General features: G+C 45.5%; 1 protein-coding gene across 1 annotated transcript in view; it reads right to left on the bottom strand.

Annotated features, from left to right (window-relative positions):
* Positions 1-11,770, bottom strand: part of Zbtb38 (zinc finger and BTB domain containing 38) — an 80,414-nt gene extending 68,644 nt beyond the window's left edge. The window contains exons 1-3 of the transcript XR_013092451.2: positions 11,440-11,770; positions 10,127-10,209; positions 148-336 (exon numbers count right to left, since the gene is read on the bottom strand). The gene's annotated coding sequence lies outside the window, so the exon portion shown is untranslated. The remainder of the gene's footprint in view (positions 1-147; positions 337-10,126; positions 10,210-11,439) is intronic.
* Between the last annotated feature and the right edge of the window lie 268 nt (positions 11,771-12,038).

The following is a 12,038-nucleotide window of genomic DNA, read 5'->3' on the forward strand; positions in this document are numbered from 1 at the left end:
CTAAAAATAAGTTGCAAGTTTCGTTTTACATTGTTCAGTCTGGTTTTGAAACCAAAAGGTGCAAAACGAGGAGATTTACCAACACCTACGAAAGTCAACCATTCAAATTGTCACCTTTCTAGCATGTTGTCCTAATGGCCAACTTACCTCCTGCCAAGAAATTTACACCTCTGTCCTTCTCACCATGGTCTCTTGAAATGAGTTCCCCGAATAAATAAGGCCAGTAATGGAGGAACAGTGGCTTGTACGTTAGTGGATTGTCACGTCCGGACAGGATGCCACATAGGCCTCAGCCCATATGCTCAGCGTTGGTCTTAGGTGATGCTGGAGGCCCTTCTGCAGAGCAGAGGAGTAAATAAAGCTCAAATCTCATTAAGAAAGGGCTCTGAAGGTAGTGAGCGCCAAGAGTGCCCCTTAACCCAAATGCCCGTGGCCTTGTGTAATGCTGAACTGCCAACACAGGCAGCTCACGATAAATTTAATTTCAAAACCTTCTTTCCAGGGCCAAGTCTGGCAAAAAGGTGTTGGACAGAGGCATCAATACTTTGGAGGGGAGGCAGCCACCTCACTGGGTAGCATACAGCTTGTGGCATCGGGCACCCAGCTTGGAGAGAGGTGCTGTTACAAGAAAGCCCTCAACTGGGCTGGGGATGTGGCTCAAGCGGTAGCGCGCTTGCCTGGCATGCGTGCAGCCCGGGTTCGATCCTCAACACCACATACAAACAAAGATGTGTCCGCCGAGAACTAAAAAAATAAGTAAATATTAAAATTCTCTCTCTCCCTCTCTCTCTCTCTCACTCTCTCTTTTAAAAAAAAAGCCCTCAACTGAATGCGAATGAAAGGGGCAGAGAAGGGTTAATCTCCCTCCATTAGAGGAGGGGCTGTTTGACGAAGGTGAAGAGAATAATCTGTGTGAAGGGCAGAACAGACAAAGAGCCATTCCAGAAACGAAATTACTGTGCAGGGGCTTGAAGGATGATTTGTCCTCGATTTTCACTGGGAGACCCTTTCTTAGATCTCTAGATCTTTACCCAGCTTTGAAGTTACAGTCTCTGGGAGGGGAAAGGGGGCGTGTTCACACTCCGTGCTGGAATCCTGGAGCTTTGATTCCATCAGAGGTGGGCTAGCTCTGAAAGGCAGAGGGTCAGGCCCAAGCCACCAGGACCCTGTGGAGGCCCAACCACAAATTAGAAGGCGGCAAAGTAAACAATAGGAGTCCCATCCCCAGAGGTGGGGAACTCCCTCCTCTTTTTCTTAAGACTTATTTTTAAAAATTTTTTAAAAGTTGCTTTTGAAACTCTCTTTTAAAAATAGATCCACAAGAAGTCACACACACAAAAATAAGTACAATAAGTATATGCTTTATTGTTCCCCTCAACATTGTCTAAACCAAGCGACGGATACTGGTACACTCTTAGGTCAGGCAGAGATCTTGCCTGATTTCCCAGATTTTACGTGCTCTCTGCGAGTGTCTCTGTGGTTCTGTGAAATGTTATTGTGTGTCTACATCGGTCACGTAGTCGGGTCACAGAACTATGCCATCATCACAAATCCCTGTGCCACCCCTAGTTGCATGCTTGCCCCAGCCCTGAACCCTGAGCCCTATCTGTTCCTATTGCTGTAATTTGGTATTTGGAATTTGGAATTATACCGTATGTAACCCTTTGAGATTGGCCTCCTTCCCCCCAGTATAATGCTGTTGGGATTTGTTCAAGTTGCAGGTGAACAGCGAGCACTTTTTTTGGATGAATGGTGTTCCAAGTTCTGGATGTACCACAGGTGGTTATCCAGACACTTGTGAAAGGACATTTGCCTTGTCACCAGTTTGTAGCTATTAAAAACAAAGCAGCTATGCACGTTCATGTACAGGTTACTGCGTGAAAGTCCACTTCCGCTTCTCTTGTGTAACTACCGAAGAGGGGAACTGCTGGATAATAGGTTAAGTATATGTTTTGCTTTATAACAAACCATCAAACCGTCTCAAAGAATGGCTGTGCATTTCCATTACCATCAACAGGTTATGAGAGATCCATCCTGCCTACATTCTCGTCAGCATTTGATAACATCAGTACTTTTAATTTGAGCCATTCTCTTTTAGGGGCTCCTTTTGATGGTCCACAGTCAAGACTGGCTTGTACAGTTTGGGGGTCTTCAGATCCTGGGGAGTTGGCCCCAGATATCTCCCACTGTTCCTGGTAGCTGTCTACACAGCATTTTGTGCTGACATCTAGATGATGGGAAACAGGAATGGTCTCTTTGGATAAGGTGGGAGCTTTCAGTTTTGCCCAGTTGCTTCTGACTGCTGAGGTGGCACATCGCCTTCAGGGGATGCTGGCCTCTCAGAGGTAATGGCCCTTGGCCCAGCACGCTCCTATGGGAAGGGGTAGAGCTTGTCTGGGCCAGTGCCCTCCTGCAGCTTTGACCTAAGATTATATAAATACTTTTCCCCCCAAGATTAGTTAGTTAGTAGTTAGTTAGTTAGTGTGAGGGGAAGTGGGACTTGGAGTCAACATAAACAAATAAAGGTGGGAACATCAGTGGCACTTGCCAGATCACAGAACCCACTGGAAACATTTTCGCCTTTGAATTTCCTGCTCTGTGACCACCCAATATCTGCAAAAAGGATTCGGACACCTTGTCTGCATTTCATGGAGCTCCAATTTCTGCCCTCAAAGGGTTAGATCTGATGGCACCTTGTCACCACATAGACTTTCCTGGCCAGGGATCCAAGTCCTGTGAGCAATCAGAACTTCATCTGAGTATCATGAGGAGGTGCCACAGCTGAGGACATTGTTCAGGACAACATGGACATGGGCTTTGCACAAGGCAAACCGTAAGGACATGAACTGCCCAAGTCATTCTCGGGCTTCTATCAGTTGTACCTCTGATCTAAGGAAAACTGTTGACATTGCCAGAATCAATACTTATTGTGAATCTGGATCCCCAGGTGGATGAGTTTGGTCCAGGAAACTAAGAATCAGGAGAGGAGCCATCCTGAGTGGAGACAGCCATGACTTAACGGTGGCACGCGCAGCATCAGTAAAACTTGGTGATCACAGGCCAACTCCCTGGTGCCTGAGCATGGAGGATGGCACAGGTGGGGCGCGCCTGAGGGTCTGGCTCTAATGCTTCCCCAGCTGTCATGGCAGAGCGAGCCACGCAGGTGAGTTACAGAGCCCAGACACCAACTGGGGACTCTGGGGAGCTGAGCTGTCTGTGAAGGCAGAACCTGAAGGTCAAATGATGCAATGGGGGCCTTCCAGCAGTTGAGGTCATGGAAGGAGAGGAGGCACTGGGGCCCTCAGATACCAAGCACGACGGGTGGATGTGGCCTGCTGGTTTCCGCTTGTTCCACAGGCAGGAGGGAGCGTCACACTTCCTCTTAGAAGGTGAGGAGGACCTATGGTTGTTTCGACCATTGTTTTCTAAATTTCCATTTTCAGTCCCTGCCCTGAGGTCCGTTGCTGTCCCCTCCCTGTTGTCCGAGGCGGGCCAGCCACAGAACCTTTCCGCTTTGGAGAGGAGGCCCTCCTGTCCGAAGTTCTGCTACAGCTCCCCCCGAGCCCTGGCTTTCCTTCTTCTCATCTCGAGGCTGCCTTGCCTGGAGATCTGCCCAGGTGTTTTAGTCTGGCCCTTGCTTAACCCTGTTCTGCTCTCTTGGTTTCTGACTCTGGACTCACCCCCGTGCTCTGCTCTTGTGGTTGGACCTCCTGGACACCCTCTGCATGGCTGCCCTGGGTCCTCTTGCATCTAGTTTAGTACTACCACCTCAGGGTGCAGGGTGCTGGTGGTCTGGCCTCCTTAGGTGACTAGGATGGGTACCTGGGCCCCTCCTAGGGATGAGGGAATGGCTTCAGGAGTGAGTCTTCTCCTTGGTTCATTTTGTCTACTACCCAGTAGTTGGTGTGTCTTTGTCTAGTTCAACCTCTGTCACTGAATGTCTTGGAGACCACCCAGGAAGTAAATGAACCATGTTGGCCTTGGTGATCTCATATTTACAATAGGTTTCCTGGTTCCCTAGCAAAGAATAAGCTTTTTATTATACCATACCAAAGGAAATCCCAAAATGCAGAATAAAAAAAAAAAAAGGCTTCAAGGTAAACTCTGATTGAGAAATGTGCTATAGCGTGGGTATGGTTTTATCCTCCAGGACTTTATGTACCAGAGGCTTGGTTCTCAGTGTGGTGTGTTGAGGGTGGCGGGACCTTTAAGAGGTGGGGCCTGGCCCAGTGAAAGGAAATTAGGTCATGGGGCACATTCCTCAGAATGGGTTTATATAGGCCATGTGGGATGGGATTCCTTCCTGTGAGGAGGATCGTGATGAGACAGCCTGGCACAGTTCTAAGTCCCTCTTCTGTGTGTGCCACTTCCTACACTTGCATATGATTCTGCCCTTTATTATGAGGCCCTTGCCAGAGCTGAGCAGATATTCTCTCAAACCCCCAGTGCTGTGAGCTAAATAAATCTTTTTTCTTTATGAAATACTCAGCCTCAGGTACTTTGTTATAGGAGCACAAAAGAGGCTAGGACAATATACTAGTTTGGGGTTGCTTTACTTATCTTATTTTTTGATTTTTAAAAAATTTTTAAAGTCTTACCATTTTTTTTAAAAGATTTCAATTTTTTTAAATACTTTTTTTTAGATGTTGATGGAACTTTATCTTATTCATTTATTTGTACGCGGTGCTAAGAATTGAACCCGGTGCCTCGCACATGCTAGGCAAGCGCTCTACCACTGAGTCACAATCCCAGCCCAAAGTTTGTACCATTTTGATCTTTATTTATTGATAAGTGGTGCTGAGAATCGAACCCAGTGCTTCACACATGCTGGGCAAGTGCTCCACCACTAAGCTACAACCCCAGCCGTGCTTTACTTATTTTATATCATAAATGTTTGTCAAATTGAATGTACATTGAACTAGTTGAATATGGCATGCTACTGGTTATCAGACTTTAATGTGAGTAAGAATTGGGAGGATGAATTAAAATGCATATTCTTTTTTTTTTTTTTTAAAGAGAGAGAGAAAGAGAGAAAGAGAGAATTTTTTAATATTTATTGTTTAGTTTTCGGCGGACACAACATCTTTATTTGTATGTGGTGCTGAGGATCGAACCCAGCGCTGCACGCATGCCAGGCAAGCGCGCTACCGCTTGAGCCACATCCCCAGCCCAAAATGCATATTCTTGGGACGCCTCTCAGAGGTTCTGATGCCACCATGACCTGAGAGCCTGCATTTGACCATGAGAAACTAAAGGGCACCAAGGTTTGGAAATAAACACTGAGACCTTTCTGGAGCCTATTCACCAGTGCTCATCAGGAGCTCTAAAGCAGGTCATTGAACCATATGCTCCAATTTCTAAGGATTTTTCCTAAAATGTCCACAGGATTTATCTTAAGAATGTTTATGTATTTGTAACAGTGCAACATTGGCGGTATTCAAAGTGTCCATGGAAAGATAAGTTAAGATGATTCCATACGATGGAAACATAGACATTAAAAATCCTGTTTTCAAAGAGCATTTAGTGACTTTGAAAAATGTTTGCTATATGTTAAGTAGAAAGTGGAGCAAAACCTGCCCCTGCTACTGGAGATTGAACCTGGGATGCTTTTAATTTTGAGACAGCTAAGTTGCTCAGGCTGGCCTTAAATTTGCAATCCTCTTGCCTCAATCTCCCGAGTAGCTGAGATCATAGGCATGCATCACTGCATCCAGCTCATCTCAATAATTTTTAAAAGAATATTACAAGAAAAATTAAAAAGCACTTCTCCATCAAAATATTTACATTGAATTGTGGCTTGGTGTTAGTTTATTTTCTTTTTGATATTTTGTTTAATTTTCCAGGTTTTATTCAGTGAATAGTTATGACTCTGGTAAAAAGATAATTTTTTCAAAGAAAAGAAAAAGGATTCATCTTATATAGAATGAGAAAGAAGGAATAGGGATCTCTTAATAGTGTAACCCTGCCACAGTCTGGTAGCTACCAGAGGACACAGGCAACAGAGAGCCAGGGTCCCATGCCTGGGCTCAGTCTTAAGCTCCTCCTTAGGCAAGGTACTTTGGTATAGTTGATGTCAAGGAACTTAGGTCAATGAAAGTCCTTTCACTACTTGCCACCCCCTTGTTGAGTTTTAGGATGATGCCTGTCGAATCTGGAACATGGAGGGAAGTTCCCCCATCACCCTATGTGGGCTCTACTCATGATCAGAGGCTCCCAGACAAAGAGAGGAGGCCCTACTCAAGGTCAATGCTTCCATGAGTGGTTTCTAAATTTCCTTTTCCCAACATACCAGGAGCCCCAAAGGTTTCTAGGAATCATCTTTTGGTAGAAAGGTGACTCATCCATCCACCCTGGAAGATTTCAGCAAATCCCAGGTCAAACATCTCACTGAATGAGATTAGCGGCCTCTTAGTTAGTTGTCTGGCCTAGAGTCAAGGTTCCCCAAGTGGGCACTGAAACCTACCCCATGTGCTTTGGCTGGTTAGGAGTGGTGCTAAGAATCCAGATGAAAGAAAATTAAGAAAGACAAAAAATTTTTTTTCCCCCAAAACAATGATTTTTGGGGGTGGGGGCAGGGTACTGGGGATTGAATGCAGGGGCCTCCACCACTGAGCCACATCCCCAGTCCTATTTTGTATTTATTTAGAGACAGGGTCTCACTGAGTGGCTTAGCACCTTGCTTTTGCTGAGGCTAGCTTTGAACTCACAATCCTCCTGCCTCAGCCTCCCAAGCCACTGGGATAAAACAATGATTCCTAATAGCAACATCAAAAGCCCAAACACTAGTACTGACCATAATGAAGGTGATTACTTTCCTTGACTGGATGTGGACTTTGCTAAGTTGCCCAGACTGTTCGTTTCAGGCATCGACCTTACTTGTTCTAACAGAGCCTCCACATTATGTTTTTCAGAAACACCATTTTAGAGCAGGGAGGAAGCATTAAAAGTCTGATGAAAACCAAAGGCTGCTTGAGTTAATAACAAAACTCGAAGTCTCCAGTGTGGTGTTTTCCAAGTTGGTTCTTGACAAGAAATTAGGGGATTTCAGCGTGAGAAATTACAAAGCCCCATTACTGTGAATTCTTAGCTTTGGTGAATATGACGCAGGCTTATTGCAAAACCCTCTAAAAGGAACAGGAGAAATTTTATAATGCTGACCCAGGGGAAGGGAACACTTCTGCGCTCTGACAATTAGAAAACTTCTGGGTTAGAACAAGCAATTGATGTAGGCACAGCCACATGAGACTGCTGTGTTCCTCCACATCTGCTCAGCGTGGGTCAACAAAGCCAGACTAAGACCTTCAGAGGTCTCTCTGCAAAGACTATGGTCTCTCAAATGTGAATGATACACCTCATGAATAATCAGAACGGAAAAAAATAATAAAACCCCAAATTAAGGTAAGTTCAAGAGAGTCTAGCTTCTTCTATGAGATCTACTTTGATGTTTTATTGGGGAAAATGTCAGATATTAAAATATTTATAAAATGTGCATATATACACATTTGTATATATTATATACAACCCTGCCTGGATGGTGTTATCTGTGAGTTTACCCTGTTAAGTGGTCATGGGGATCTGTGGCTTTCTTTCAAACACTAAGTGTCAACAGCAGTGAAATTCTGGTTATGCGAATTCGTGGTCACACCCCTCTTCCTGCTGTACTACGCAGCCGAAAATTAGAAATCAGGATGTTGACCCCTCCCCCACCCAGCCACCACTCATATGTCAATTCCAAGGCACTATGAGCTTTGAGGAGTCCTGTCAGATGACAGCTGAAATTATCAAGCTGTGCTTAGCCTGTGTGCCCAATGCACAGACACTGACATCTTTCCTCCTTCACTGGGGCCTTGGGCTCTGCCCTTCCTGGGAGACCCTGTTAGGCTGGGACTCCAGCAATAGATCATCCCCATGTGGTTCCAGCTTTTGAAATCTGGTACTTGTTCTCGACTTACTTCTTTGGCTTTCTGCTTCTAGAAGGCACCACAGTCCCCCATTAACCTGACTTTATCTTTGACTTTCTCTATCGGCAGAGTCAGCTCCCAGCTCAGAAGATATTTTCAGCCCCTGGGAAAATGGACCTTCAGAGGTGGCAGTATTTTTGCCAAAAATCAACTTGTTATTCTATTCCACTCCTCTTCAGCCCACTCCTGGTATCAGGGGCCTGAGCAGAGTTTAGGCAGCAGGACTCGCAGAGCAGACCAGGCACTGGGCTCTGTCGTCAGCTATCTGAGAGGCTGAGTCAAACTGGCCAGTGACCGACCTTTTCATACAATGGACAATGCGTGCTGTTTAGGGTGTGGATGTGGGTGCCAGAAATGTCAAGTCCAGTGGCAACATTTAATCAGAAACCAGACTGTTTAGCTAGCTATTCGGGACAAAATGAGAGAAGTAGGTACCTGGCAGCTCAGACAAAGGCTCAAGTTTGTTGTTATTGGAGGCCTTTACATGAAGGGCATCATAAGGTACCTACCATGTGGTTACTGAAATTTACCAGTGAGCGGAAAACTCAACCCAGATCAACAACAGTTAAGAGGCTACAGAAAATAGAAAACGAGCCAAGGGTTCTCCAAACAGGGCTAATAACCTCACATTATTTCAGTAAATATTTTGAAACTTCATGAACAGAAAAAGTTAAGAGTTATGTATCAACTCCTTTGGGGTGTCGTATTAATATCTTGACCTAAGCCCTTTTCAGCCTTCTTTAAAATTTCTCTAATAATTTGGTTTGAAGTTTTCTCCTTAGGGAAAATTTCCCCCTAAGATCTGGAACAGATGAGGTACAATAATCTCTCAAAGTCCCCAGGAACAGACAGAGATATGTGCTAAGGAAAACAAGGAGACTTCCAATAAATCACTATGGCTCATAGTTGGGGAGCAGGATTCCACTGAACAATTTCAGATGGTATGCTTGGATTCAGAACAGGAGGGAGATCACACCAGAAGGATCCCAGAGCAAGAGGCTCTGGAAAGAAAAATAGGGGAAGAATGCCCTTCCTGTTTCAGTGGCCCCCCAGCAGCAGGTGCTCACCTAAAGTCTTAGGGCCGCAGTGGACAGACGCACCTTGAGAAGCCTCACTGCTCCTTGCCCACAGGTCAGATGTTATCTAAGAGGGTCAGTTAGAAAATTCTAAATATCTGATAAAGTTTCATTTTTCCTGCTGCTCCATTCTGCAACCTTATCCTAGAGAATCTCCAAGTTCTCTCATATTCTATGCTGGATAAAACAACTTCTTCTCCAGAACTCTCCATAGTTGTCACTATGAAGCGGTTGCCTGACCAAGGGACTACATTTCCCAGACAGCTTTGTGCTTAGTTATGATCACATGACTGAACTTCAGCCAATGAAATGTAAGGAGATATGAAATGCTGTACTTCTAGTCTTGACCCATGAAAACTTCCCTTGTGTAATGTTCCCATCTGCCCACCCACTGCTTTTCATACTGGGGATTGAACCCAGGGGTGCTCTATCCCTGAGCTATACCCTTAGTCCTTTATTTTTTATTCTGAGACAAGGTCTCAAAAATTGCTCAGGCTGGCCTCAAACTTGCAATCCGCCAGCCTCAGCCTCCTTTATCTCTAGGATCACAGGCATGGGCCACCGTGCGTGGCCCATGTGCATATTTTCACACTCTCTTCTTCCATCCAGGAGTGAAGACACCCCAGGTAACTGTGAAAACCACATGTTGCAGTATGTAGAGCCTCTCTCAATCTGTGAATCTCAATGTTTTTTGTTGTATGGTTGGTTGACCATTCCTTAAGCCCATCCTGACCCGTGGTGCTGGGATGGATCTGAGGGGCCTGTGCGCGCCAAGCACGTGCTCTACCACTGAGCTGCAGCCCAAGCCCAGATCGGAATGAATGCATTGAAGAGAGTTGCTCCACTGACCTGTACTGTTTCATGAGCAGGAAATAATCTCCTATTTATTGTTTTTGAGCCACTGTACATTTTGGATTCTATTATAGCAATTTGTCTTTCCTTAATACCAGTCCTTTTTGATATACCTGCAATTGTCAAGTGCAGACATCTCTGTGCCTTTTCCTCTTTTCTTTAAATCTTACCCTAAAACAAAAAAATAGAAATAGTAGACTTGAATTTAAGCAGCTACTAGGGACAAATAACACTCACCAAATTAATGGTCACAGCATTCAGATCATGTAGCCAGAAGAACAGAAGTATGGCAGGGCCTCACTTTGCAACAAACTGATCTACTAAAAAAGAAAAAAAAAAAAAAAAAAAGAAAAACATATATTAGAATGGGGTAGTTGATTTCAAAGAGCACTAGTTCACGAAGGAATTCACCACTGTTTTCTTGTAAATGATAAGCTTCTCTATTGCCTGTAAAATAAGACTCGTCTTTAAACCACCCGCACATCAATTTAACGAAGATTTTATGCAGAACACATTCACTGTGCTAAGTAAGCTATACAAGACTAGATGCTGACTCAGGGGATGACTTAAGAAACCAGGAAAATCATCCTATGTGCTTTGCAGTTCTCATGTGTGCCTTACTATTTTTTTTTTCAGAAACTTAAATTTCTTGAGTAGGAACTTCTAGAACTCATAAATTATAGGCTATGCAAAGATGGAAGAGTTTTTGCACAAAGTTACAACAAACAATGTGTTTAATATCATCCCAGATGTGATGACACAAGTTGGAATGAAAATAAGCCCTCTGAGCCCGGTGTGATGGCGCACTCCTATAATCCCAGCTACCTGGGAGGCTGAGGCCCACCTGGGTAACTTAGTAACACCTGTCTCAAAATAAAATAAAAAGGTCTTGGGATGTAGCTCAGTGGTAGAGTGCTTGCCTATCATGTGTGAGGCCCTGGGTTCAATCCTCAGTACTGTCTGTCCTAACAAAAATGCCCTTTATAAACAGGGTATGCGATAATGAAGGTGCACATACCAGGACCACCAGAAAACGCTCTGTAAAACATAAGTGCTGTAGACAGTTTCCCACCAGGGCTGCTATCTTTTACCAGGTTAAGTGTGGAAATACCATTTGGTCGCACAGGGCACGTATTTGCCTAGAACAAGGTTTATTTTTATGTCTGACAGGTCAGTATAAGATCCAGGAAGCAAACAGTCTAGAACTCTGCACAAACATTCTCGCAGTTTGAAACAGAGGCGTGGGGTGGGGAAGAAAGAAGGGGAGACAAAACAAGAGGTTTGATGGGGGGCTATATTTTTCCCAGGGTTTCAGCGTGTGTGTGTGTGTGTGTGTGTGTGTGTGTGTGTTTCTCCCCCCACTTTCTTGTCTGGTCCAGTGGGGGAAAAAAGAGAGCAGTTCCCTTTGGACCTGTATTGAGAGGGTCTCCCAAAGGCAGTCCCCGCTCCCCCCACTAATCTGGGCCTGCCAGGCCTCGGGTGTCAGGGAACAAGATGGCGCCCACAGGAAGGGCACGGAGTGAGGGGGCCAAGGGTGGGCCTTCACTTACTCAGAGGCGCTGGCTCCTCTGAAGCCCAGACGCTGCCCACTCCCTGGGCTAAGGAGGTACCACCGTGTTCCTGCTGTGGGTCTTCACTCCTGGTCCAGACCGGCTCCACATATTTTTCTGATGATGTCACTCATTCTGACTTCCTAGGTTTGGAAAGTTGATCTACAAGTAAAACCTTCCATGAGGTCTTAAAAAAAGAAGAAGAAAAGAAAGGTGTGCTGTGGGGAGATGGAGAGGAGAACGCAGCGGCCTCCTTATTTTGAGATTTGCTGCAGCTGTGAGTGCCACTCCCCAGCCGGTTTCCTGGCTGCCGAGAGAGGCCAGTGGCCCAGCCTGGGTGACGTCAGGGCCTGGCCTGAGTCATCGCCAGCAGCCGGGCTGCCCTGCCACTCGCAAGGGGACAAAAGGAACCTTTGATGTCCAGAGGCCCTCCTCTCGGCACACTCTCCCGGGCCAGGAGAACATTCCTGCTGCCTCCCCACCCCCTACTGCCCTTCCTACTTCCGGAACAGTCCAGATTCCACAAGGCCTCCCCAAAGGACATCACCTTCCTGGGCAAGAGAGCCATGGCTGCTCTCTGTCAAAGACAGAAGCAGGGA

The sequence above is a fragment of the Callospermophilus lateralis genome, chromosome 10 (assembly GCF_048772815.1).
Source record: "Callospermophilus lateralis isolate mCalLat2 chromosome 10, mCalLat2.hap1, whole genome shotgun sequence".
In the NCBI taxonomy this organism is placed as follows: Eukaryota; Metazoa; Chordata; class Mammalia; order Rodentia; family Sciuridae; genus Callospermophilus; species Callospermophilus lateralis.